The following is a 23,488-nucleotide window of genomic DNA, read 5'->3' as shown; positions in this document are numbered from 1 at the left end:
TCTCTCTCTCTCTCTCTCTCTCTCTCTCTCTCTCTCTCTCTCTCTCTGTCTGTCTTTCTGTCTCTCTGTCTCTGTCTCTCTGTCTCTCTCTCTCTCATTTGGGATTCTGGGTGGAGATGTGGCTCTGAGCCTGCAGCCGCTGGGAAAGTTAGTCTCCCTCTCCATCCTTCCCTCTGGCTGAAGAAGGAACAGAGGGTATTCGTTAAAACAACTCATCATGAAAGTCCCACCTTCTGTTTAGACTCTAGATCATTTTACCAGTGGCTGAGTACAGTTAACTATCACAGAATCACAGAGACGCTGCAACTTGGCACCGAAAATTCATCACAAGCTGGTTCCAACCTGCCTTCCCAGACTTATTTCTGCATTCTTCTTCATATACTCACTGTTCCACTTAAACTGACCTACTTCCTTCTTCCAGAAATCAGCATGATCCTTTTCCCACCATGCTTTCTGCACAGGCTTTTCCCCTACAGGGCAATTCCTTCTCACTTCTACCTATTAGAATCTTTGACTACCCTCATGGATCAGATCATGTCCTCAAACCTAGAGGCTGTCTTTTCTAATTCCTCTGGATATGCTCATTCCTTCACTCCTCATTTTTCTTGGATATACCTATATGTTTGCATATTGCATACTTTAGCAGAATTTATGTTATACTAGATGATATGATCCTTGAGGAGAGAGGCCATGCATCATCAACCTTTGCATCTCCCTCAGCATGGCACAGGGCACATAGCAAGTGTTTAATATTGTTTGAATGAAAGAACGAACTCATATATGTCACTTCTTGTCTATAAAAATTGTTTCAGTACTAAATTTTACATTGTCCTTTATTTTCCCTGTTTTGTGTATAATGAAAGCTTTTTGAAGGTAGGAAGTGTTTTCTATTTTGATTTTGTATCTCTAATGCCTAGCACAGAGAGCAGGTACTTAAAAATGCCTGTGGGATTGGATTAAATTGTTTAGAAAGGGACCTCAGAGGTCATTTACTCCAACAGCTACCTCATTAGGAAGTCCATCCTTACTCTCTATTGATTAATCAACAAGTTTTTATTACATATTCAATATGTCTTCAGCACTGTAGTATGCTCTTTGGTAGATACAAAAGGAGTAGAGACTTCTGCCTTGAGAAGCTTACAAACTTCCTGTGAGGATAAGCTTTAAAATTCATCCTTTTTAAATGGTATTATGCAACAGTCATGAAAAGTAAAAAGAATACAAAGATGAATTAATGAAGACCTACACGTAAAATTATTAGCAAGTCATTTCTTTTTTAAAGCCTTATCCAACAAGTACTAAATAGCATGGCTTTTGCTAAAGACTTTTGTAAAAATAAGAGAAAGAAGAGATAAATCTCAGAATTTCCTCATCACTCTTGGAAGGGATTTTCCAAGTTGTCTAGTCCAAACTCTGGCCCTTCAAATATTAGAAGACAGAAGTAACGTTTCTGAGCCTTCTCTTCTTTAAGCAAAATATCCCATTTCCTTAAAGTGTTCCTTGTATTAGATAGTTTTGAACAACAGAATTATAAAGTTCTAGAGTATTAAAGGTCCTTTAGACTTCATTAAGTTGCCATTTGGAGCAAGAGAAAACACAATGTTTTCTCATTGCTTACAGATGAGGAAGCTGAGACATGTAGGCAAACAGCAGGTTGTCCAAACTTAAAATTTTGAAAGATGTGGGACAGAAACTCATGTCTCCTGAATTCCATTTTAACTATGTTTCGTGTACTACATAATCCTCCTTCTTCTTGGCTATTTGATAGAATTTAGAAGTGAAACTCCTTATTGGGAAGGACCATTTGTAGTATATTTCCAAAATATTTTTGTTTTGTTCTGTTTTTGTCTTTCTTTAAGCCCTGTTGCTTACTCAAGTGTTTTTAAAGGTGGGTTCCACAATCAAGCCTAAGAAATTTCCTCACGTGTGTAATCTTTTGATGTATATTCTTCCTCTTCTATCATTTATTTTCTTTTGAACACATTTTCTTTATATTGCCATATTTCAATTAAGAGTCCTAGCCCACAAAACCCTTTCTGACACTTATCAGATAATATTTATCTCCTTACATCAAAATTTCAAGTTCGTTTTGCCTGTTTACCATGTTATTTATTTATATAAATATCTCACAATGTGAATATTTTCCCCAGTGACCTTTCTAGTGATTTCCAGATTATTGTCACATATTCTAACAAGTTATTATGCATTCCATCTGAATGTGTGCTAACAGAACTATCCTCATTATGGTAATATGACTAAGCAGATATCCACAAAATATATATTTAGGATAGATAAAGGCCCCTTGTCCCAAAATATAAGACTGCTTACCCCTGACTAATCATTGACAGATGCTGAAAATGTCAAATATTAATGATTATTTGCTATAGGATCATAGATTTAGAGTCTGAAGAGTACTTATAAGTTCCCTAATCCAAGCCCTTCATTTTATAGATGGAGAATATAAGGCCAGAGAGGTTATTCATCTGGCCCTAGGTCACCCAACTAGTAAGCTGAAGAGCTGAGATTCAAACACAAATCCATTGACTTACAATTCAGAATTCTTTCCATTGAATCATACTATTGTTGAATTGAAACATCTTCTCTCTAGGAATTCTCTTAGAGAGGGGAACTCATTAAAATACTCCTCACTAATCCCCAAGTAAAAAATTAATAATGATACCTGAAGGGCAGCTAAGTGGATTAGTGAACAGAGTACCAACTCTGGAGTCCAGAAGACCTGAGTTCAAATCCAACCTCAGACACTTAACACTTACTAGCTGTGTGATGTTAGGCAAGTCACTTAAACCCAACTGCCCTGTCTCCCCCCCCCCATAAAAAAGCCAAAAAAAAAACCCCCAATAATGACACCTGAACAAAATCTATTGAATAAGTACATTTACTAGAGATTAGTAAGTCAAGATGTCTAATAACAATAAAATGAAATGAGGCTTAGGATGATCCATTTTATGGAAGGATAGCAGGTAAGAACAAGAACTTGAGGAAATTTATTAGGGCCTTGGGTTATTCATAGCCATAGGCTACCAAAATGATCAGAGAAATATCAACAAAGGAAAATATTCTTTATTTGACCATTTTGCCTAATGCTCCTGGCTCACATATTAACTAGATAGATGATTGTGGTTAAATCACTTGCAGCTTTGAGATCTCAGTTTCCTCCTCTGTAAAATTAGTGTTTTAGATTAGATGATCTCTCTGAGTCTGCACTAATAAGACTTGGTTTGGAGTCATTGAAACATCAAAGCAACATTTGCATTACCTGTTTCACAGATTGTTGTGAGGAAAAACTTCTAAAGTGTAAAACACTGTACAAAAGTGAGTAGCAAGGGCAGTTAGGTAGCAGAGTGGCTCGAACAATGGCCCTGGAATCAGGAGGACCTGAGTTCAAATCTGACATCAGACATGTGCTAGTTTTGTGTAACCTTGGCCAAGTCATTTTACCCTGACTTCCTCAAAAGTCGGGGTGGGAGAGTAGTAGCAAATTAGTAGCAAAAACACTCAATAGGAAATCCAGTGTGGATTAGAATCCCATTTCTGCTTTGGTCTGGGTGAATTTAGACAAGATCTTTCACTCGGGGTCACAATCTCTACACCTATAAAATGAGAGGATTTGACGAAAGGATCTCATACCATCCTGGCTCTGTAATTTACTACCCATGTGACCGTGAGCAAGTCACTTCAATTGCAGTTTCTTCAGTTTCTGTTCCATTATTTTTTTCCCCTCCATTCTATAAAAATGGGGGGGGGCGGAGTTTGTAGGAGATGAACACATAGATTCATGAGAGTTCCACTGCTGCTGCTGCGGCTGTTGTTGTTGCTATTGTTTTTGTTGTTGAAGCTGCTGTTATTGCTGTTTTCATTTCTGCTACTGTTGCGGCATTATTATTGTTGCCTTTGCCATTGTTGTTGAAGAGATAGGATGGTAGAGTGGATAGGGAACTGGCTTCAAATTTGGGAAGACAAGTTCAAGCTCTGCCTTTGACACACATTGTCTGTGGACTTCTTTGGTTGCCCTAGAAAATTCTCTAAGTGTATAAGTTTCGGAGAAGGTGTCCTCTGACATCGATAGAGGAAGTTTCCTCACCTGGAGGTCCCTTATATTGTTATTCTCTATCCTTATAATTATTAGGTCCAGTTCCTGAGTGATGGTGAGAAATATGTCTGGGTTCATTCCAGGCAAGAGGAAATGTTATAGAGACAGGTTTAACTAGGGAGTTGGAGTGGGTGGAGATGTAGTAAATAAACGACACCCCTAAGCTTCCAGGAATGAAAACACGGGTGGCTAGGGGAGAATTATTTGTGGGAGGAGTGGGAAGGAAAGTTTCACATTTGATATTTTCTTGTTCTTCTTGGCACTGTTTCTGGAGAAGTTGCTGGCCAGAATTCAGCACCGGATGCCTGTGGCACAGAGGGACCTGACCTCCCATCCCTTCCTGGCTCAGGCCAGGCTGATCTCTGGGCAGCTACCTGTGACCACCGTCTGGTAAGTCAAAGTAGAGTGAGGTTGGGCCTCACATGTAACTATGTGTTCCTGGGAGCTGGCCAAAAGAGTGTTCTGCTGAAAGAGTGTGCAAAATGAGCTAGGAGCCTGACAGCAGTCAGAAATGGACAGAGAGTGAGTGCTATGCGTAGGAGAGGATGAAGTGAGAAGAGGAGGTGGGAATGTGGGCCAAAAGACAAAAAACATCAATGTGAATGGAGAACCAGAGAGCTTTCAGCCCAGGCAGAAAGGGGAATTCTCAGTTCACAGGCCAGAGTTCTCAGAGATGGGGGCCTATGAAATAAAGTAAAAAGGGTTCCAGTTTGGAAGGAACCTGAGCCAAAGTGGGCAATGCTTGCAAGGTTCCAAACTTTTAGATTAAAAATCTCCCATTTAAGGAAAGCTAGCACTAGGGGGGTAAAACGAAGGGGAGGGGTGTCAAACCAAGTTTTATGGGTGAATACATTTATTTATCCCTTCCATTTGTATGTGATTAAAAAATATTGATTTACTTTTTTTTTTCATCCCAATCATTTCAAAATTTTCAGCCGCATCTCAACTCCTCTCTTGTAACACAGAAGGTCTGTAAAATAAAACAAACTAGCAGAGTGACCATTCCTGGCATTGTGCTTACTATTATGTTTCCATCATTTCCTATGCTTCTACAAAGGGCACAAGTTTGTCTGTTTTTCACGCTCAGGATTGGTCATCAGAAATCCTCAGAATACAGCTTTCTTTTAAGGTACGTTTAATTTGGTTTTAGTGCCTGATTTTAGGTCAGGAAGATCTGAATTCAAATCTACCTGCAACATTTATCAGTTGGATGACTCTGACCAGGTTATCTAACCTCTCTCAGACTCAGTTTCTTTATCTGTAAAATGGAGATAATAATAGCACCTACCTCAGAGAATGTTGTGAGAATCAATCAGATAAGATAAATGAAATGTTTTGAAAATCTTAAAGCAATATATAAGTGCAAGTGATTATTAGCTTTGCTTTGCACTGCATCAGTTTATAGGGGTATAGGTTCATAGGACTTAAAGGTAAAGGAAATCTTAGGGATTATCGAATCCATTTCCCTAGTTTTACACAAGAGCAAATAAAAGTCAAGAGAGATAAATTAACTTGCACAAGACCACACAGGGATTAAGTAAAACAACCAGAATTCTGATCCAAATTCCCTAGCTCCAGTAGAAAGAATGCTGGATTGGGAGTCAAGTAGATGCATTCAAAACCCAACTTTTTTACCTACTAAAAGAGGCCATTCTTTGTCTCATTTCCAACCTAGTCTTATTCACTGAATTAGCGTTCCCTCAGACAAACTTAGACCTGAGAAAGACCTTAGCTAAAAAGGCCAAGGTCTCCCACGGACCCGGGGCCATCTCCAGGCATCCTGATCTATTTCTTGCCACTGGACTCAAATGCCATTGGAGGAAAGAGTATGGCTGAGGACTGCACGGCTCTGCCTCTCTTCTAATCCAATTCACTTGCAGGTCATGGCATCACCTCCCTGATGTCATGGTCCTCTTTGAGAATACAAGATGAACAATAATTTTTACCTTCTAGCTTACTGATTTTGGGCAAATCATTCTATGTGAACTCCCCTTCCCTGATGCTTAAAATCAGTGGTTCATTATAAGGTCTATAATCTTTCTAGCATTGAATTTGTGGTCCTATCATGCTAAATCACACATTTTCTATAATTGTAATGGTTCCCTTTTGTAATGTTTTACTCACAACAGCCCACTAAAGGATGTGAACATCCCAAATATTATTATCTGTCCTTTACAGATGAGAAAAAAAAAATGAAACTAAAAGACTAAGGTCATATAGCAGCTAAGAAGAGCTGAAGGGGTGGCTAGGTGGCTCAGTGAATAGAACACTGGCCCTGGAGTCAGGAGGACCTGAGTTCAAATCCAGCCTCAGACACAACACAAAAACTAGCTGTGTGACCTTGGGCAAGTTGCTTAACCCCAATTACCCTCCAAAAAAATTTTTAAAAAAAAGCAAAAAAAAAAAAAGAAACCAAGAAGAAGAAGAAGAGCTGAAGCCAGAATCTGGACTGAGATTATCTCCAGACTCTCTCAAGTATGTGATGTTGCTACAAGTACCTCTTGCCTTTCAGACTGGTTCACTAAGACTTTTGCTGCTTAGATCCTTCAAATAGAAGGTCTTTAGACTTTGACCAAAGACTTCCCATATCCACTCTCACCTTCTTATGTATATAAATGTCAACAGAACTGAGCTGTTTTCACCCTAACCTACCCTTGCCAGGACAGCTCATTGTTAAGGCATAAGAAATAACTGACTCACTAAATTATCGGAGGAGCATGCTACTTAAAATACAGCTATCACCAGCATTGTGCCTATGAGCAGAGGAGATATGAATGAGCTGTGCACCCCTTGGTATACTCCAGTACTAAGATCATCACTAGTTAGTCAAGCAAAAGTTAGGTTTCAGAGGTATCTTCTTCTAAGAGAGTTCTTAGTGCCTGGAATATGGTAGGTGATTAATAAATGTTTGTTGATCACTTGCACAATCAGATTAACCACTGACTTCCTCCTTCTGCATTTTCCCCTCATTTACATGCCACTGTTTGGTGACTTTTCTTCCTATTCAAGGTGGTCCTTGATGCTCATATTATCATGTTTTGGCATTATCAATGCCTATGAGTTCATTGGTATAGGCAACCTCCAGTGAGGACACTCTCTCTACCAATTCAGATCAGCACATACTCTGCAACTGTTGGTCCTAGTCAATTGCACTAGATAATAAGAAATTAAGTGACTTACCTAGGGTCATGCAGCCCAGTATGTATCCATCAGATAGCTCTCTATTCACTATAGAGTACTGCCACACATTGTATGCAGGCTCTAGTATGTTAAGGCTTCTGCTGTAGACTTGCTTATACTCTATGATGATCACTTTTATTTCCCACCCCAGTATTCTTAGACTAGTCTGATTTCCTCAAAGCCTTGAGGTCAAAGAGATTGGTGGCAATGAGAGAAAGAGTATGGGAGAAGTCATCATTGGTGGAAGAATGAGGAATCCAACAAACCAACCAGTGTGAAGAAGAGAGAGGAACCATTCATTGCAAGTGAGGAAAGCAAGAGACAGTCAGAAGTAGGAGAATCTGCAAAGAGGCTGAGAGGAAGACAAGGGGGGAAATCTAAGTGTTTACTCTGACTTAGGTGAAATGAACACAACTATTACTTGTTGGTTGGGAAAAGAGACAATAGTGACACAATTTATAGAGGGAAGTCAGATGTCTGTGTACTCACTTTAAGATTTTGCTTTTCATCATTGAAGGAAACTAGGTGACAGAGTGGATAGAGTAAAGAGCCTGGAATAAGGAAGTCCAGATTTCAGATTTGGTCTCTGACACTATCTATATGACCAAACCACATAGTCACTGCCTGACTCAGTTTCCTCAACTGTAAAATGGGGATAATAAAAGTACCAACCTCACAGATGGTTTTTGTTTGTTTTGTTTTGCTTTGCTTTTGGTGAAGATTAACAGAAAATCTTGTAAGGAGCTTAGCACAGTGCCTGGACAGTGATCACTTAATAAATGCTTTTTTTCTACCCTCACCCCATCCCTTGAAAAGGGGGTTTGAGGAGCACTGTGCATTTTCATTTAAAAAAATATATTCTTTTCTTTAAATATTTGTCAATTCTAACATTTGTTTCCAAAAAATATTCAGTTCCAAATTCTTTCCCTCCTTCCTGCCACCCCCTCCTACTTGAAAAGGCAAGAAGTTTGATATCAGTAGTTTATTTTACTTTTATTTCTAAACTTTTGATATATAATATTAAAATAATGTTGGCAAATGTGAACAGTTTGTTGTATTTTGCTTATTACTCAGATCCAGAGTTAAAAAAGAAGAGGAAGGAGTGAATCCTCTGTTCAGAGACAGAAGGCTGTTTGTTCAGCTGGAACTGAATTGGAGTGTGAGTCATTAGGACAAACTGGAGAAAGCAGTAATAAGAACTAGCTTTTATATAATGCTTTAAGTTTTATAAAGTACTTGACATATGTTATCTCATTTGAACCTCACAAAAATCCTGTGAGGTGTCTTTATTATTTCCATTTTATAATTAGAGAACTGAGGCTGAGAGAGGGTAGATGACTTGTATAAGGTCACACAGCTAATAACTTTGTGAGACAGGGATTGAAACCAGGTTTTCCTGTCTAAACTTGGGATGACTGATAAAGATTCCAGGACCAAGATATTCTTAACAAAATACAAAAAAAAAAAACAACTAAAAACAAAAAGCAAATAGATATAAGCCATTGTAACTTCAGAAGTGAGCTTACAAAAAAGGCAACCAATTTGTCTTTCCTTCAGGGGTAACACCCACAGAGTTTGAAAGAAAAGCCCCACAATAGAAGGGAAATGAGTTGCTTCAGAATTTCCACCAATATGAAGGAAGGGGAGAGTGAATTCAACAGATGAGTGCAGTCTGGCCTTCCCTCCCAGGTTCAGGGATGATTGATAGTTTACTTGGCCTTACCTGATATTTTACTACCTGTTATTTTAATACATGGGCAGCTAGGTAATGCAGTGGATAGAGTGCCAGGCTGGAGTCAGGAAGACTTATGTTCCTAAGTTCAAATCTGGTCTCAGACACTTTCTAGATGTGTGACCCTCGGCAAATCACTTAATTTTGTTTGTCTCTATTTCCTCATCTATAAAATGAGCTGGGAAAGGAAATGACAAAGCACCTCAGTATCCTTGCCAAAAAAATCTCAAATGGGGTCATGAAGAATTGGACATGACTGCACAATAAGAACAATTTTAATATATATATAAAATCAGAGCTGGTGAATGAGAGACCATTCAAGGACAAACTTCACAAGGTAGTCAAAATTTGTTAATGCAGACATAGAAAATGCCAATAAAATATAGAAGACAGAGCTTTATCATCAGGGTTGTTCTTTTTCTTCTTTAAAATAAAAGAAAAACTTTTTATGTTAAATTAAAATAGCATTGTATAGTGAAAAGAACACTGGACTTTCTAGTTACAAAATCTGTATTAAAGTCCTGGAAATGATATATTCTTTTTTTTTTCCTTTTTGGAGGGGGAAGGCAGGGCAATTGGGGTTAAGTGACTTGCCCAAAGTCACATGACTAGTTTTGTGTTAAGTGTCTGAGGCTGAATTTGAACTCAGGTCCTCCTGACTCCAGGGCTGGTGCTCTATTCATTCATTGTGCTACCTAGCCACCCTGAAATGATATATTCTTCGGGTGACCCAGGGCAAGTCACTTCCTTGCCCTGGACCTTAGTTTCCTGGCTTGTAAAGGGAAGGAGTTAGCCTAAAACAAAGGTTGTTAACTTGAGGACCATAGACTTCTAAGAATTCTCTGGATAAATTTCTAGAGGTCCATGAAGTTGGATGAAAATTTAAAATTATGTTCTTATTTTCATTAGCCTCTAACTGAAAATTACGATTTCTATCAATTGTGATTTAAAACAAACACACAAAAAATCATCTGAGAAGGGCTTTCTTTTCCTAGGCTTTATTAGATTGTCAAAGGAATCCTCCATGTCCACTTGCCTTCCCTCAAAAAACCCAAACCAAACCAAAACAAAACATTAAAAATCCCTGGTATGATCTCTAAAAATTATGTGAGGTCAACCCAAGCATAGTCACCAATAATTAAAATGAGTTGGGGAAGGGCTACCTCCTACCCTTGCTTTTAGACCCTCTGTCCCCAAGAAATGGACTTGGGGTTTAAGTCAAGTCTCTTTTATTCATCTTTTTTCAATTCTAGGCATAAGTGAAGCTATCAAACCTGGAATTTAACCATGGTGAGCTTAGAGGCAAGAGATTCTAGCACACACTTGCTTTGGTCTTGGAATTTGAAAGAACTCTGTTATAGAGGAACTCTGTTCAATTGTGAACTTAATTCACTTCCCCTCTGCAGACTGAGGTTTGAAATATTCCCCTAAAATGAAGGGAACACAACCAGTGAGGGCTGGAGCCACTGGCATAGAAATTGGGCACCTTCTTCCCTTAATCTCTTTAAGAGCAATAGTTAGCTTTTGGGGATGGAGCTGTCCTTCAAGCAATGTGGCCTAGGGAAGTCACCCTTCCTTCCTTCCTTCCTTCCTTCCTTCCTTCCTTCCTTCCTTCCTTCCTTCCTTCCTTCCTTCCTTCCTTCCTTCCCTCATTGTATTTATAATCTATTTCTAAACTTTGTGTTTGTTCACTTGAAGGAAAAAAAACATGTTAGTACTTGTGTGTGTATTTGTGTATTTTCATGTATCAGGGCCACAGGGAGTAGGGACATATGTGGCTCTTGAGAGGAACTTTTCTTCCTAGCATTTTAACCCAATCTGTCTTTATGCCTGGATGTGAAGCATTCAGAGGGACAAAAAGTAGCCATAAAAAGTAGGAGGCACATTCGTGAACCTTCCACATCACCTGAGTTTCTCTTTTATGGGTGCAGTTTCCACTGACTTCAAAAGAATCTTCACCTTCAGGGGAAAATATTTGGACATTCCAGAAAGGCAGATTGTGAATGAGTTCCTGGAATTTCATTCAATGACTATCAGACAATCTCAGCACTGTCTCCTTCTCTCTGCTTCCTCCTAGGTCACCCCTTTCTCATTGCTCACTTTGGTATTGTTTCAGAACATCAATGGCAACAAATTGTAAAATGTGAAGGAATGAACATTTTTAGGTAAGTCAGTGATAAAGAAAAATTTTGCTTCTTTTATTTTTTCCTTCTTGGTGTATTCTATTTATAGTTTTTTTTTTCTATCTCTTATTTTAACCTTCACTCCCTAAAATCATATCTTACTTAGACCAGGTCCTTTTGAAATATTTTAATCAATGTATAAATAAATGAATTAATGAATGATTTATTAAGTACTTACCACATGGCAAACACTATGCTAAGCTCCTGCTGCTGTTTGTCCTTCCTTCTCAAAGAGAACCATTTCATCAGGGAGGTGATACAATGATATGCAAGTGAATTGAATTGAATTTTTTGTTTTGTTTTGTTTTCTCTTAAAGACCAGTATTAATGCCAAATCACTCTGGTCCCAGACCAAGCCCTACTTGGTTGCTGTTTGGACCCTGATTGACTCAGGATAAATGTAAATAACAATTGCTTCTATTTTGGTCAGAAATTCTGTGGGTCTTCCCCTAAAATATCATTTTGGGGGGGGAAGCTTTTTGGAGGAGGGGAGGCAGGGAAATTGGGGTTAGATGACTTGCCCAAGGTCACACGGCTAGTAAGTGTTAAATGTCTGAGGCCTGATTTGAACTCAGGTCCTCCTGACTCCAGGGCCGATGCTCTATTCACTGCACCACCTACCCACCCCTAGATTAATTTTTTTTAAGGCCATTCTTTGGCTTATTCTCTATCTTAATCACTGAATGACCATTGGCTCAGTCAAACTGAGGTCTGTTAAAGAGATTAGCTTGAAAAGACCAAGCTCCTCCACTGCATCCTGGGCCATATATGGCCACTGGACACATTTGACTGGAGGGGAAAGTGAGATTTGTGACTTTGCACTGTAAGTACCGTGGATATAAATAGTAAAGTATAACAACCCCTGATGTCAGGGAGCTGACAATCTCGTGGGGAGACAATTCCTGTGCAAAGTTTCAGCTGTAAGCTAGAAGGAAAAGTTCCATGACCCTTAAGGTCCAGCAGCTTAGCATATGCTCATGCTTCTTCTGTAATGTCACACTGGTATATTCATATCATTTTTCTAATGTAGAACAATGTGACAGTACTAAGAACTTTGGTAGCAAGAATTTTCTTTTCTGAGTCTTTGGTAGCTTTGGTTATAGCACCAGCAGCCGTAGCTTCCAGGCTGTGTCTGCACAGGCTTGCTCCCAGGATGATGTCTGAGGGCACCAGGCCAGGAGTATTGTTATTCAAAAATCTCTTGGATTCAGGAACCTAAACTGTCCCCATCATGGTCTGAAGGGACATAATTGTCAAGGTGACCCTGTACATGCAAATGTGTCTGTCTCTCCTCAGGGCTCCTATCCACTTCAGCCAGACAGGCTTATTTGGGTGACTGCTGGTTAGCAAATAGTGGCTAAAGCTGGTGCTGTTTCCATAAAAGTTGCCTCCTCATATGATAACCATGAGTACTGGGCTGGAAGCAGAGCCAATTGTCATTTGGAAGTCTGTGCTTCTGAAGTGAAGGAAGAAACAACTGCTTTGATTTTAAAACCATGGCATACTGCATAGATTACTAGAAACAGAATCAGCAGGACCTAAGTTCAAATCCCACCTCAGACACTTATTAGACGTGTGATCTTCCCCAATCCTGGACAAGTCACTTAACCTCTTTCAGTCTCCTTTCCCTCATTTGTAGAATGGGGATAATGGATAGCACCTACCTGACAGGAATTGTGGTAAGCATCAAATTGATTAATGAATTAAAGCACTTTGTAAACCTTAAATTGTTATATAAAGAAGAGCTATAATTTTAATTAGTCAAATTATCAAAATTGTTAATGTAGCTAAACCACTTTGCAAATCTAAAAGTGCTATAGGGAGAGGGAGATGATTCTTATTATCCAAAGAAAAGTTTGACACAGGCAAATCCTTTACTCTGATAAATGTTGTAAGCAGTGGCAGAGCCAAGATGGTAGAATAAAGGTGGCAGCCCAACTACATTCTCCCCCCAAATTCCCCTCCAAATAACTTTAAAATATGCCTAAAATAAAATTTTGGAGTGGCAGAGACAAGAAGAGGTTTGGGTGAAAATTTTTTCCTGCCTAATAAAACTCATGAGGCTGACAGGAGAGGTCCATGACAATGGGATGGAAGCCAGACCAGAGCGCATAGACCTGTGGGCAGCACCAGCAGTGGGCCTTAGAGGAGGTAGTAGCAGCAGCAGCTTTGGGAGCTCTCAGTCCAGAGACATTCTGGATTGCAGTTCCAGGGTGTAGAGGAGTGTGTTTGGTGGGTCATAGTTAAGTGGGGGATGAGGGAATGGTCTCAGTTCCAGGGTCAAGAGGAACATTAATGCTTCTGGATGAAAAAAAGTAGGCCTTCTTGGGTAAAGGTGAGAGTGCAGACCAGGAGAGCAGGACCACATTTCTCTGAGCATCATGCCACCTTGGAAGCAACAAAAATTTGCAGGCCCCAAAGAACTAGCTCTGAAAACAGCAGTATAAAATAGCCTAAAATTTGGGACAGTGCCTCCCCAATCCCAGGTGAGCAGAAAACAAATCTGACATAAAGTTCAAGGTCACGAAATAGACTGGAAAAATCAGCAAAAAGGGAAATTTTAAAAAGAAGAAAAAGAAAAGAACTTGGCTATATAAAGCTATTACTGGCAAGGAAGAACAAGACACAAATTCAAAAGAAGACAATAACACAACCAAAGACTCAAAGAGAAATGCTAATTAGACCTAAACCTATCAAGGAGTATAGGAACAGATATAGAAAGATATGTGTTAGAGAAAAAAAATATGTGAAAAGAAATGAGAGTGATGAAACAAAATTATGAAAACAGAATTAACAACTTAATAAAAGGGGCAGGTAGGTGGCAGGGTGAATAAGGCACTGGCCCTGGAGTCAGGAGAACTGGAGTTCAAATCCTGCCTCAGACACTTAACACTTACTAGCCAGGTGACCTTGGGCAAGTCACTTAACCCCAATTGCCCTGCCCTCCCCCCTCCAAAAAAAGAACCCAACAACTTAATAAAAAAGGCACAAAAAATTCCTGAAGAAAATAATACCTCAAAAATAGAATTGGCTGACAAATGATCAAAGGATATGAACAGACAGTTTTCAGAGGAAGAACTTAAAGATATCTATTGTTATATGAAAAAAATGCTCCAAATCACTATTGATTACATTAATCCAAATAGAAACAACTATTAGGTACCGTATCACACCTGTCAGATTGACTAACATACAAAACAGAAAATTATACATGCTGTAGAAGATACGGGAAAATTGGAATACTAATTCACTGTTGGTGGAATTGTGAGCTGATGCAACCATTTTGGAGAATAATTTGGAACTATACCAAAAGGACTATAAAAATGTGCATAACCTTTGGCCCTATAATGCCACTTCTAGGGCGATATTCCAAAGAGATCATACAAATGGGAAAAGACTCCACATTTACAGAAAATACTTATAACAGCTCTTTTTGTGGTGGTAAAGAACTGGAAATTGAGGGGATGCCCATCAATTGGGGAATGACTGAAAAAGTTGTGGTATATAAATGTAAAGGAATGCTATTTTGCTATAAGAAATGATGAGCAGTCGGACTTCAGAAAAACCTGCAAAGACTTATATGAACTGATACTGAGTGAGGGGAGCAGAACCAGAAACACATTGTACACAGTTACAGCTACATTGTGCAAAGATGAACTTTGATAGACTTGACTGTTCTCAGCAATTCAAGGTTCCAAGATAATACCAAAAGGCTGTTGATGGAAAATGCTATCCACATTCAGAGAAAGAATTATGGAGTCTGAATGCAGATTGAAGCGTACTATTTGCTCTCTTTTTTGTTTTGTTTCTTCTTTCTTATGGTTCATTCCATTGGTTATAATTCTTCTTTGCAACATGACTAATGTGAAAATATGTTTAATGTGAATGTATACATAAAGCCTATATCAGATTACATGCCCTCTTGGAAAGGGGGGTTTGGAGGGAGGGAGAGAAAATTTGGAACTCAAATGCTTGTAGAACTCAATGTTGTAAATTCTCTCTCTCTCTCTCTCTCTCTCTCTCTCTCTCTCTCTCTCTCTCTGTATATATATTATAATTAGAATTGGTCTAATGCTAAACAAAACACAAAAAGTCACTGAAGGAAGGAACTTTTTAAAAAATAAAATTGGCTAAATGAAAAAAAAAAGATGTACAAAAGCTTACTGAAAAAAAAATTTAAAGATAGAATTGGGCAACTGAAAGCTAATGACTCCATGACCCTTTAATAAACAGGAAAACAAAGCCAAAAAAAAAAAAAGAAAAAGAAAAAAGAAGAAAAAGTGAAATATCTCATAAGAAAAAAAAAGGTTAGCGAAAAAAAAAATTGGGGAGAGAAAATAAGAATTATTGGAAGAGAGAGAGAGAGAGAGAGAGAGAGAGAGAGAGCTTACACATCATATTTCAAGAAATTACAAAGGAAATCTGCTGATATCTTAGATCCAGAAGGTAAAATAAAAACTGAAAAAAATCCATCAATCACCTCTTAAAAAAAGATCCCAAAATGAAAACTCCCAGTAATATTAGAGCCAAATTCCAGAGCTCTAATGTCAAGGAGAAAATATTGCAAACAGACAGAAAGAAGCAATTCAAATATGGTGGAGCCACTCTCAGGGTTACATAGGACTTAGCATCTTCTACATAAAAGGATCAGAGGTCTTGGAATAAGATAGGGAGGGAAAGAAGTTGGAATTACAACCAAGAGCACCCATCCAACAAAACTGAGAATAATCCTTTACAAGAAAAGAAAAATGCATATGTAATGAAACGGAGGACTTTCAAGAGGGCGGGAGAGAATTTAGAATTCAAAATTTAAAAAGAAAAAAATAATAATTTGTTAAAAAAAATCAAAAAACAACATGCAGAGGATGCAGAGGTCCATTCCAATGACTGTAGGATTACTGGAGTAAAATCCTGGTCCTTTTATATATAAGATGTCTCAGAAGAGTTAGTATAGTTTTAAGCTATTGAAATTTAATGCTACACTAAGAGTTTTTGGACACCCTGTGTGACCTTTAGTCACCCAAGATGGTTACACCCTTATTTCCTTGTCTATTTTAGTATGAAACCCACAGCCCCCTAACATATAAGAACCATTCATGAACAGTGTTTTGATGTGATAAGGTTAGTTTTTTTAGGTTTTAATTACTCATGTGGATGGGGGAATTTTGTTGTTCATTTTATTTTTACTTCTTAAGGAAAAGGTGAGTTACTAAGACTCAGGACCCTGAGGGAATTGGGGGAGGGGTGGGTTTGTCTGAAAAGCTGATCTTTTGGAATTGTAGAAGTTTGGCAGTCAATATTCAGTCAGCAAGCATTTATTAATTGCTTTCTAGTTGCCAATCACTGTGCTGTTTTTAAACAGAAAGGCAAAAAGCATGGACCCTGCCTTTAAGGAACCCACATTTGAATGAGGAAAAAAACATGGAAATTATGCACACAGAAGATTTTTTAGAGTTCATAGAAGAGGGAGAGATGGGGAAAGTCATTTTGGATAAAGTGAGTCTTAAAGGAAGCCAGGAGGCAAACCTGGGGAGGGAGGGTATGCTTGGCATGGGGGACAGACAGTGAAAAGGCAGTGTGGAGATGGTATGTTGAGTGCAAGAGACAGGAAGAAGAAAGGCATTTCTGGATCACAAAAGTGATCTTAAAGTATAAGTAGAATGAGAAGAGAGGAAGGGGCCGTATTAGGAAGAATTTTGAATCCCAAGGAGATTTTATGCTTGATCCCAGAGGTAATAGGGAGCCACTGAAATTTATTGAATAATCATAGAGAGAACTGACTTTTATCAGTCAACTGCTTCAGCAATAGCTATTGCCCTCCACTGCCACCTAGAGACCAAGATCTTCATAAGGATTTAGGGCTCTCCACTGGCCACTCTGCTTCAGTAGACATAAAACAGGGGGTCCTGGCAGCTATTTTGCTGTGTTTGTTGGCCGTTCAAGTATATTTGTCTGATTGAAAGAACTGAAATTCAAGAATACCTTGAAGGACCAAGTTGCATCAATGAATTCCTTGCATTTTTTTTTAATCCATGATGCAAAGAAAATATTGTGGGATGATTTTTTTTTTAATTTTGTACTACAGCTATAGTGTCTGCCTATAATTATTTTCATTTAAAGTGCACTTGCACAGATATATTATAATAAATTATATTAAAATTATTTTAAGGTGCTTGAATTATTAGACATGTCTGGTTCCTCTAGTCTCAAAGAATCACTTTGAGTAGTACTGCAATGAGTTACATTCTGTTAGAACAATACAACATCCAAGTTAGTGACTAATTAACATGCTGGACTGCTACGAATAGTCCAGACATAGGCAGCTCAATTAGCTTTTCCTCTCCCTGACTTAAAGAGAACTGCTATTCATATAATAAGACCACACTTTTAATAAATGCCTTTTAAGGGCAAATGTAAATGTCTCGGTGTTAGAGTGTGGAGGAAGAGATACCAGGTTCAGCTGAAGTGATGAGAAAAAAAAAACAATCGGGTAGTGAACAGAGGATTTGATGTGGATATTTCTGAATAGACCATCAAAATGTGTAGCCCAGAATTACCCTGAGCACATTGCTTTTCCTTCCTCATGTGCTTGCTTGCTCAATTCTAAGAAGCATGTACCCACTTTTCACCTAGCTATTTAATGCATTGGTAGGAGAGAGTAATCTGGGTGTATATGTATATTATGATAGACTTTATTACATATGCATTGACCTTAATATATTAGTATCTATGAGGTTATTTCCTTTATTTTTTGGTTAAACAAATGGTAATGTTTAATATCTAAGTATTATTATTATGAATGGCTGATTTTACAAATAGAAAACACACTGAATGGGAACTCATGAACTAGAGTGAAAAGAGATGGCTAGGAAGGACAGTAGCTTCAGCGCTAGACCTAGAGTCAGGAAGACCTGAGTTCAAATTCAGCCTATGATCTGTGTGAGCCTAGGTAAGTCATTTCACCTCTCTGCACCTCATTTGTAAAAAGAGAATTATAACAACACCTACCTCCTAGGGCTGTTGTGAGAATCATATGAGAAAATAATTACCCAGTTCCTAGCACATAGTAAATGCTGTATAAATGTTAGCTATCATTATTTCGCCTGTAAGACAGTACTCTCAGCATCCTGATAGAGTTTGATTCCAACTGTGTTACGAAGGTCTATCTCTAGGAAGCTTGACCACTAGTATGAGAGCACTGCTAGTGATTTAGGTAACCGAGAGAGAAAGAAGTGTCCACACACCTAGGTGAAAGGTACAAGATCCTTACAGAGGAGTGGGTGTCAACCATATGCTTCAAAAACAGTGACCCCCATGACATTTTGGGACATGGTGTGTGTGGGTCATCTATACCTACACCGTGATGACAACACTAGCAGTACATGGGTGCCTCTACCTCGGCCTATCAGATCCTCCATGGAACTTCAGCCTTTGGTTCCAGGACTCTTTTCCAACTCTCTAGCCCTGATTTCCTTGGCAGGAATCCCTATTTTTAGAATATTACTGTCTCCAGACAGTAATTTTTTAAATTTTTTTCAGGGTTTTTAAAAAGTTTAATAAATGTCATTACCTATTCTGCTGCAAGGTTGAAGCCTCATCTGTATAAAATAGCTCCAACCAAGCAGAGAAATTTCTAGAGGAATGAGAAGGATTTTCTTATTTGTGATAACATAATAGTGATAGGGAACAAAAATATTTTTTTAATGTTTGTTTATTTAATACTAAGTACAACTCAAAGTTTTCTTCTGAATTTAATACATTTAAGTATTTGAAAATATTCCTTTTCAAATTTTACTGATCACTCCAATTCAAAGGCTGAAATTTGAACTTTGGTCCTCTAAGTCTTAGAAAGACTTCCTTGTTGATTACAGGACCACAGATTTAGGACTGAAATGGAAAATAGAGTTAAATTAGTCTAGAGAGGGAAAGGAAATTAATTGTCCAGGGTCACAAGGGGAAGGGGCAGAGGCAGAATTCAAACTAGCTAAAAAACTCAAACTTTATTGGAAAAGAAAATGTTTCATTCTGGCATTCATTATTCCAGGTTCTTCTGATGGTTAAATTGCTCCCTAAACTTTGCATTTTACCAGCTTGAGCAATTGTATTTGCTCTCAGGGCACTGAACAGATAGAGATGGCATGGAAACAACAACTTTCTGGCTGATCCCCAAATGGCCTGGGACAGGGCCAGTTTTCAAGGGCATCTATTTCAGACAATGACTTAGTATTGGGACAATCCAACTCAATATGTCCCTTGCTCATTCAAGTACCAGCCTATATTTCAAGCCTTGACACTTGGCTGTAGACATTTGGCCTCATTAGACCTTCCTTGGCTGCATCCAGTAGATTCCTAGAAAGTCATTACAGGGAAAGAGCTGGGTCTGGTTTAATGACTGTGTTCAGAAATCAAAAAAGTATATACTGATTTCTTTGGTGTGACAAAGTTTATGGGGAGTCCTACCTAAATACATTATGTTTTCTGCCCTCAAATAACTTACATTTGAGAAGTCAAGGTTAGCATTATTAGAGAAAGGATGAGGAAGGAGTACAATCAGTCAACCAGTAAATATTTATGGAATAACTGGAAGAGAGCATGGTATAATGGAAATAAAATATTAGGTTTAGAGTTAGCAGTCTTGGGTTCTCACCCTGTCTCTGGCAATTTTTACTATCTGTGTAACATCGGGCAAATCACTTATTCCTTTAGGACTCAGTTTCTTAATCTTATAGATTAATGAAGAGTTTGGTTTAAATGATCTGAAGTCCTTTAGAGTTCTAGATTTCTGATTTATGCATTATCCTGACTAGGTACTCTAGATCAGAGGTGCCAAACTTGTGGTCTTCTTGGCATACCTCCAAAGTGCACTGGAGTCAAATGAAAATGTAATTGGGAAATATTTAACAAAATAAATAAAAATACAAAAAGTGTAGATTATATTAATTTGTGGTTTTCTAAGTCAACTGTTGCCTATAGGGATCTGAGTTTGACGTCACTACTCTAGGTGATAGAAAGAAAAAAGAATAGGACAATCTGCTTCAAATAACAGAGCTGGCTATTTCAGAATCTAATCAACTCCTTATTGCTGGAGATCTTCAGAACAGAGTCTGCATGCACTCTGTCAGGAATGTTGTAGAGGGAATATATGATTTGGGTAAAAATTGAAGTAGATTTTGTCCAAATCTAAGATTCATTGACTCTGCCCCAAAATGTTTACAATCTAGTATCATAAAAAGCATCTTTGGTTTTAATATAGCCCAACTTAAATACAAAACATATTCCTAAAATTAGGAGTCTTTGAAAGAAAATATAGGCATGTACATATGAGTATATGTATATATATACTTCCATCATTGCCTATGTCTTCTTTTTCCAATCTATCATAAATAGTTGATGAAAATATAGGTTTAAATTAAAGAACTGTATATTTTGTTCCTTTTTCAAGAAGCTGAGGGGCTCCCTCTTGCTTGTTAAAACCAAAAGCAGAAAACCCCAACAACTTATATGTGCACATTCCATGTATGTATGCACACATACACACATGTACATGTCAGATATAGTGGTCCAATGCATATTGTATATATACATGTATGTTTATATATATGTACATCATGTATGTAGATGCACATCTTCAGAGATGGCCATTTTGGGGAAACCAATGACAAACTGGTGAGCTTTAGAAGGGCTCCTGGCTGGGAGATGAAGGGGTATAACATAATTACATGTGAAGATCAGGTGAAAAAACTGGGAATGTGTCATCTACATAGAGGTTTGGGGTGAAGGAAATAACAAAATAACTGTGTTCAGAGTTTTAAGGATAGCTAAGCAGGTGGAAAAGCATCTAGATTTTTGAAAGGAGACAAAGCTAAACTTGATTTTTTGGGGGAAATGAACTTTCTAATTATCTCAACTGCCCAAGAGTGGAATCAGCTACCTCAAGAGGTTGAACATTTCCCCTCGCTGAAGTTCTTCAGGTAGAGCCTGACTGATGACTTCTGATGGAAGTCATGCAGGGAATTCCTCCTAGGGGATATTCCAAGGAGTTTCTCTGTTTCTGAGGCTCGTTGTTGGTACTCCTCTAACTTCTTTTGACCCATGAACAAATGGTTGTTGTCCTTCATTCTCAAAGAGGACCAATATGACATCGCTTTGCTAGAGTCAAGTTTCTGTGTGTCCGACTGTGTCCAGTATGACCAATGTTGAGCTCAGAATCCTCCACCACAGGTGGGGCACAGATAGTCCATGTGAACATTTGGGGTAGATTCTCTACATTTGTGCATCTCATCTTTCTTTTGAACTACTTCAATTCTTCTTTGCTCATAAAGCAAACCTTCTCTGATGAAGGTATGCCATACTGAGTATTCCTCTGCCAGTGTCTCCCATGTTAGATAATCAATTCTTAAGTTCTTATGAGAGACCTTGAGAGTGTCCTTGGATCACTTCTTTTAATCAGCATGTGAATGCTTACTCTGTATGAGGTCTCCCTAAAATAGTCTTTTTCACAAGCATACGCTGTACATTTGAACAACATGGCCAACTCATAGCATTTACACTCTCTGAAGCAGAGCTTGAATGCTTGGCAGTTTAGTTTTAGTAAGGAACTCAGTGTCTGGTCTTACCAGGTGATCTTCAAAATCTTCCTAAGACAATTCAAATGTAAGCAATTCAGTTTCCTGGAATGGTGCTGGTACACTGTCCAGGTGTCATGGGTATACAACAATGAGGTCAGCACAAGGGCTCTGTAGACCTTCAGTTAGTCAGTCTAATTCCTCTCCTCTCCCATACTTTCCTTCCGAGCCTCCCCCAAACTGAGCTAGCTCTGGAAATGTGTGCATCAAGCTCATTATCAATGTGTACAACCCTGGAAAGTGTGCTACCAAGGCAAGTGAATATTCACAGTATTTAAATCTTCTCCATATGCTGTAACCAGTGGTTCCACAAAGGTGTAATGGAGCACTTGCGTTTTCTTGGTGTTAATTGTTAGGCCAAAATTAGCAAAAGTAGCAGAGAATTGATCCACACTTTGTTGCATCTCAGCTTGAGGCTGCATTGAGTGCACAATCATCTGCAAACAGAAAATCACGCACCAACACTCCCTTCACTTTTGGCTTGGCTTGTAGCCTTTTCAACTTGAAGAATTCTGCATATAAACAAAACATCATGTAATATCAATGAAAGAAGATGACAGAGAAGGCTTTATCGGAGTAGATGACATTTAGCTCTTCTTAAAGTTTGATTATAATTTGGATATAATCTAAAAGCATGGTTATGGTGGAGACATAGAGAATGTACATTCCAAGTAGAGGAAACCTGAACAAAGTTTCAACCTTGAACAAAGACATAATAAGGGCAAGTAAGGGTCTCTTCTGGCTCTAACATTCAATGAGTTATTTAGGGTCACATCCAAATATGTTTTCTATACTCTCCAGGTTGACTTATTTTTATTTTTAATGATAATAATAATAATATATAGCATTTATACAATGTCTTAAGTTTTACAAAAGTATTATTTCATTTGAGATGTGTTACTTGTGTTATCTCATTTGATCTTCACAACCACCCTGCAAGGTAAGTGTTATTATTATCCCCATTTTACAGATAATGAAACCGAGGCAAAAAGAAGTTAAAACTCCCCCAGGGTCACACAGCTAGTAAGTGCATGAGGCTGGATTTGAACTCAGACCTCCTTGACTCCAGGGCCAGGGCTCTATCCACTATGCCATCTATCCCATTTATGGTGGCAATAGTAATTGCACTGCCCTTAAAGTTGGGAATAGAATTATAAAACTGTAGGATCATATATCTAGTCCTGGAAAATATCTCAGAAGGAAATTATTACAACTCTCACATTGTCCAGATGAGGAAATTAAGGCCCAGAGGCTAATTGACTTACCTGAGGATACACAAGTATTCAACATGATAGGAGGGTTTGAATCCATGTCTGCTAACTTCAGACTCTGGGCTCTAGATTCTATAGGACTTGGCAGAGTAAAGGGATTCTTTGCAAACTTAGACTCCATGTCAGACCTGTCATTTGTAGCCAGGAAAAGCCGAGCAGAGGGTTTGTTATTACTTCATTAGTGACATTTTGTTCTTCATGGAACTTGTTAAAAAAAATACAAACTAACCAGACTTATCATTTTCTAAGAGAAGGGAAGAGATGGAAAGAGAGAAAAGAAAACCAAGGAAGCAGCTGCAGATTCCCAAAGCTATTATACTTGGAGACTCTCCAGTCATATGAGAATGACTAAAGATGCTTCTTTCTCCTTCCCTCCCAGAAAAATG

The 23,488-nt window shown here is 38.3% G+C and overlaps 1 long non-coding RNA gene across 4 annotated transcripts in view; it reads left to right on the top strand.

Moving 5' to 3' along the window:
* The window catches only part of LOC138156087 (uncharacterized), a 73,791-nt gene that overhangs the window by 22,726 nt on the left and 27,577 nt on the right, over window positions 1–23,488 (top strand). For 3 of the 4 annotated variants that reach the window (XR_011167058.1, XR_011167059.1, XR_011167056.1), the window contains exons 1-2: window positions 4,287–4,501; window positions 11,101–11,188. This is a non-coding gene — a long non-coding RNA (uncharacterized lncRNA). Of the gene's footprint in view, window positions 1–4,286; window positions 4,502–11,100; window positions 11,189–23,488 lie in introns of those variants that run through there. The other variant, XR_011167057.1, reaches the window with a different exon arrangement.

Source organism: Petaurus breviceps, unplaced genomic scaffold, assembly GCF_028583685.1.
Source record: "Petaurus breviceps papuanus isolate PSGF00001 unplaced genomic scaffold, PetGlider_PUasm1.0 98, whole genome shotgun sequence".
In the NCBI taxonomy this organism is placed as follows: Eukaryota; Metazoa; Chordata; class Mammalia; order Diprotodontia; family Petauridae; genus Petaurus; species Petaurus breviceps.
The sequence above is the reverse complement of the archived record's forward strand: the minus strand, read 5'-3'. Positions and strand labels throughout refer to the sequence as shown.